The sequence below is a fragment of the Empidonax traillii genome, unplaced genomic scaffold (genome assembly GCF_003031625.1).
Source record: "Empidonax traillii isolate 1590-97213 ecotype Southwest subspecies unplaced genomic scaffold, ASM303162v1 scaffold666:size787383, whole genome shotgun sequence".
NCBI lineage: Eukaryota > Metazoa > Chordata > Aves > Passeriformes > Tyrannidae > Empidonax > Empidonax traillii.
In genome coordinates this window covers 6,279-11,714 of record NW_020955859.1, presented here as the reverse complement: position 1 = coordinate 11,714, position 5,436 = coordinate 6,279, and the positions used below count along the sequence as shown (strand labels likewise).

The 5,436-nt window shown below is 35.9% G+C and overlaps 1 long non-coding RNA gene across 1 annotated transcript; it reads right to left on the bottom strand.

Annotated features, from left to right (window-relative positions):
- Nucleotides 1–215: 215 nt before the first annotated feature.
- On the bottom strand, nucleotides 216–5,382 carry LOC114065476. Its single transcript, XR_003572978.1, has 2 exons — nucleotides 1,988–5,382; nucleotides 216–622 (listed from the first exon to the last, which is right to left on the bottom strand). It is a non-coding gene; the product is annotated as an uncharacterized LOC114065476 (long non-coding RNA).
- Nucleotides 5,383–5,436: the final 54 nt, after the last annotated feature.

The window sequence follows — 5,436 nt, the reverse complement described above, 5'->3', positions numbered from 1 at the left end:
GCCTGATGGTACCTAAAGTCCTTCAAAATACCACTCTTGCATTGATGTAGTTTTATACCAGAACAAAGATTTTATTGGACATATTCTTCCTATAAAATTTTGCATCAAATTATGGAAACAAATTTGAGTGTGGTATTTAAGTTTCATATTCTGTACGCTCATGTATGAAAAGGCAAGGTTGCCAGAATGTTGTGGTTTTGTTTCATTGGTTTTTCTTAATGTTTGCTTAAGATTCATTACTTACAACAGAAGCTGTAAAAATTCTGTGTGAAACTTAAAATATAAAAGAGTAGGAATTGTGGCAAATTATTACAACTCTAAATATAAGTTACTAGTGTATATTACAGGTAATAAAAATCTTTTAAACAAATCATCTTTTAAAACCTAAATTTAATCAAACTAACCAAAACAATTTAACGTTCAATTTCGCTAATCTTCATATTGAAATGCTTAATACACACATGCGTTTTGAAGAATTATTCATCGTTAAACATGGAATGTGAATTTCCAGTAATTATATATCCGCGTGGTATTCTTTTTTCCTTCATGACAAGATCCAAAGCAATAAATTCCAAACTCTTCTTCTTCAGGGAAATTCAAGCCAAATAAGGTGTACAGTTGGCTGTGGAAAAAGGGGTGGGGAGGAAATGAAGGAGACTTGATTTCAGCAAACATACTGCATTACCCATTTCAAGACAAACTTAACTTTTAAGGAACTTAAGATAATGGTATAATGAAAGCAATCACAGTCTTATGCCAGTGCTGTGTCCTTCCCTTTTCCTTTGCAGCACTAATTCAAATGATTAAGAAACTGTTTAGTCAACAGCTCAAAGTTGGGTTTTTTCCCCCAAGAGCCTTATACTTTCAAAAAAACCCCATTCTTTGGTACTGAACATAAGTATTTTCTCATCCTATACACATATACTTTTAACCAAACTTTATAATGACCCTTTGATTCACCTTAACACAGAATATTAATGCAGACACCAGTTACATATCTCATACATATCATAGTAGTAGTCTTTCACACTGCACATTTAACACTTTAGATCAGAGTGTATTATCAGCTAAGCACCAAGTTCTGCCTGATGTACACTGCATAAACAAAACCCAACTTCATTGTGATCATCAGTGGAATAGAAAAAAAGGCACTAAATTCCATCCTGTTTTGACTGACTCTACTAAAGGCAGTCAATTTATTTCACAGACAAATATAGTCCAATATTGTATCTTTCTTATTTCTTTTTCTCCAAGTTATCCTACAGAGGCCAAAATTTACGAAGTTATGTTCCCTGTCCATAAGCAGCAGCATTAGAAAAATAACTGAATCTGCTGGAAAAATTCTGTGTGCCTCAGATCAGAAGCTTCCAGCAGTAAACACCAAGCACAGATTTCATGCTGTTTTCAAACTGCCTTATAAGCTTTTAAAACCCATTCTCATGATGCTCAAAAATGGTAATTTTTAAAAAACGAAAGAGGCCTCAGTGACAGATATACACACTTCAAGTCATCCACAATAGCATATTTGGAAAAAAATGAAGTCAGAGAAGGAAACATTAATCTCTTTCTTTCCCTGAAACTGACTACCCGAAGAAATAGTCCATATATCCAGAGTAGTATCTGAACACGAGTTAAGAACTCACACTTCTTCTGAACACTGAATTTAAACCCAACGTGGAACAGCAAATAGCTGAGAAACGACTGAAAAATGACTCAGAATCATTTTAGGAGTAAAAACTATAACCTTCTTTTGTGCTGCACAATCAACAAGAATATCAGAGTGGGTGATCCATCAGCAGGTCCACAGCAGTAGAGCTGTGGTCTCTTGAAAAAAGCAACCAGGCAGAGAATCTCTACAAGCTTTGTTAGAGCTCTGTATGTGGGGAAAAGAACAACTTCTCTAACAACCAGTGCAAACAATACAGCTAAGACAACGTCTTCGAGGGGGCAAAAACCTGCAATAAACAATCCTGGGAGGTTTACTCACCTTTACTATCCCACCATGCTGCATTCAGGGACAGCAAAGTTATATATGCTTGCTCGGGGGCTGTGATAAAAACCATTATGTGTAAGTCATCTGATAAATATTTAAGACTTCTAAATTTGTATTGTTAAGAAACTTCTTATACTACATTCTGAGCCTTTCTAAAAATCACTAAAAACACCCAAACCCACCAAATCACCACTTATCAACTGTATTTGCTAAAAGAAGCCAGAAATTTGTTTGGTTTTTTTTTTTAAACATCTTACAATTTTTACCAGGCTGTTGATTGCTCCAACAGCAACATAATTAATTTTGATAAAGCAAACCAAGGCAATGTTTGAGTAAAGAAAATCCCTACAACAAAACATTAAAGTAAAAACACTTCACTTGAAGTTTAACGTCCAAAATCTAGGGTAGCAGCCTACAGATACACTTGCTCTGAGACAGATGCTGAGTACAGACTCTTGAACTAGTTTATACAAGTTTTATCTTGGACTTGCAGATTGCTACCACATGCTGCATTTAAGATGTTTAAACAAGTGAATTCATAGTAGTAAGATACAATGCTGGCTCCACCTATTTCACTACCATTTACTTTACAAATTCTATATGACGAACTGGAATAAAACTTACTTATGTGCTACAGTTAGTTACGAAAATGCTTTTTCTTGAGATTTATTAGAGATACAGAGTTTTATCAGTATATTTTTCTTTTAAATACTTTGTATTAAACACTTTTAAATACTCTCTTCTACTTAAAAATTAATTCCATAAATTATGTCAAAGTGAGACATCACACAAAATAGCATGTGTGAAAGAACAAACAATACCCTCTAGTGGAACACCCATTTAAAGCCTGGCAGATCCCTGAAACCAAGGAAGCTTTACCAAAACTTCTCCCATTCTTCCCCATCACCCTTAAGTGAAACTCAGTGGGTAGAGAACTTCTCAGAACTCCGCCTTTCATTCAGAGGGTGTTATCTTAAGGACCAGAAATAAGTTCGGACATGTTCTAGTATTTTCTTAAACCAGTGGAATTCCACCAGCAGCAATTAAAACACTCAAATAAACAAAACGTAATTTTCTAAAGACTGTTCTGCTTTTCCAGAGTTCAGATGCTTACTCTTACTAAAGAAAGGGAGGTGGAAGTTCAACTATTCAAAGCACATCTCTGGAACTTCAAGTTTTTTTCCGCCTGTTCTTTAAAGTCATACGGATGAGCCAGATTGATTCCATCAGCTACAAACCTGCATTACTGATGCAAAGGACCTGAATGATAACTAAAACTTCCTATTTTGGGATTGACTCAGTACCAACACTGCTTCTGGACCAGAGGTGGAATACAGTGTGTGCTAATTACACAGCTACACAGTCTCCAAACTGGGGTTGCCTCAAATGTAGTCAGCCTCCAGGACAGGCAAGAATAGGAAGTCTTACATATTTTTCTAACTGGATACCACATTTAACAGCCGAGCACCATTTTGCAAATGACACTAAGGGGTTGTGTAACTTCTAAAGGCACAGACTTATTTGTGGAGAAATGAGAATCAAATTAATGGAAGAGGTGTTAACTTCTTCCATGGCGCATTCAGGTTTTTTTTCTATTCTGCTCCCCTTTCCTCCTGCCCTGCCAACATTCACCTTCTGGAACTTCAACATGTAACTCTGCTCTCCTTCTCACAAATGGACATCCAGACATGTAAGTTCCGTACATTTAAGAAGCCCGACTGTTTTCTCCCTTGATCTGCTAATGATTTATTACGCAACATTAAAATACAGCTTATTCATCTTTCAGAGAAAACATATGTTCCTGTATTTTCTAAGGAGCATCGTTTTCAAAATATTCAGGTGACACCAAGTGGTTAATTGTTGTACTGCTGTCTGCTCAAGACTGCTGTGTAACAGTGCCATATAAACTGTGTAAAAATCAACTATTCTGTTATATGACAGGAAAAACAGAAACAGACACCATAAAAACCAGAATGCCTTGAGATTATTAATCATAGCACTCCAATTTTAAAATTCTATTAAAGCAGCCCTTTCTCATTTCCTTACCTGAGTTTGCCTAAATGCTTTAAAAAATAAATAAATATTAAAAAATGGAAAAAAAAACCACCAACAAAACTAACCTGTACACATATGTAAAAATTAGGTGGCCAAAAAATTATGTTCCTGTAAAAGAAGTTACTTACCTGAAAGAATTACTCCCTATGTCATCTTTGTACAGGCACGAAGAAGCACAGTCAGACTTCCCTCAAATCACTGCTACTTATCCCAAAAAACCCAAACCAACCAAACAAAACCTCCAAAACCCAAAGAAAAGCCACAACACATGGATCAGTGCAGCTTCAATCAACACGTCAAAGCATGCAACAGACACTTCAGTGAGGAGGAGGGATCCTCTGTCACATCTAGCAACTCTTCTTCAGCTGCAGATGTTTCAACATAGTGTATATATATATACATATAAAGTTGGAACAAAAACAACTTCTGTAGATTAGATAGGAAAAATAGACTCCTTAGGGCTATGTTTCAGTGCCAACATCAAAAAGAGGCCTTTTACCAACATGAAAGATGTGTATCTTTCAAAAGTCAGCCTTATATGTTTGTTTCAAAACAAGGCTCTGTATGCTCTTTGCAGGGCCAAATCCTCACAAACAAGAATGCACAGAGCCCATGAAAAGAAAAAAAGAAAAAAAAAAGTATAGTTAAAGACAACAAAACAGAATTACTAGCCCTGAACCATTATGTAGACAGCTGTCAAAAACCAATCCTGGGATTTGGGAATTCTGCTAAATAACAATTCCCATTAATTGTGATTGTATGGCACACTGAAGTGCTAAAAAGCTTTAAAATACCATTAAAATCTTTTTCCCTACAGCACTTCTAATTATAATTGCAGAGAGGAGAATCTCAACACATACTTTCATCATTTGTTTAAACTTGTATGCATTCAAGATTTGCCCACAACTGTGAATAATCATGCTTAATCTAACATTTTTAATTGTTGTGGTGATTCTTTCCCAGATAAGTATAGGAGAGAAAATATTATCTTTAGATAGCACTATCTGTAAGACACAAAGTAGGCAGGCACGTATGGTCAAGCATAAAACCCCAAACTGTCTTCATTCCTCTTTTAAGGAAAGCCTTACACAACTATTTTGCGTTTAGCACCCTTTTTATCTTTTGTATTCAGGATTACCTGGGTTATAAAACTGTGGCCCCTAATAGCTAGAAAAATAGGGAAACAGACACTCAACCAGCAAAGTGCTGCTCATCTTGTGTAAAAAACCAGGCACAGATACTTACTACTTTATTATTAAAAATAATCCCATCACTTTGACCATCTGAAAGCACCACCTTCTGGAGGTGGCCTACTAATGCAAACCAAAGACACCACTGCTGAAGTGGAGACAATGTATAAATCTTTGCCCTTTGGAGGTTCTTCCTCC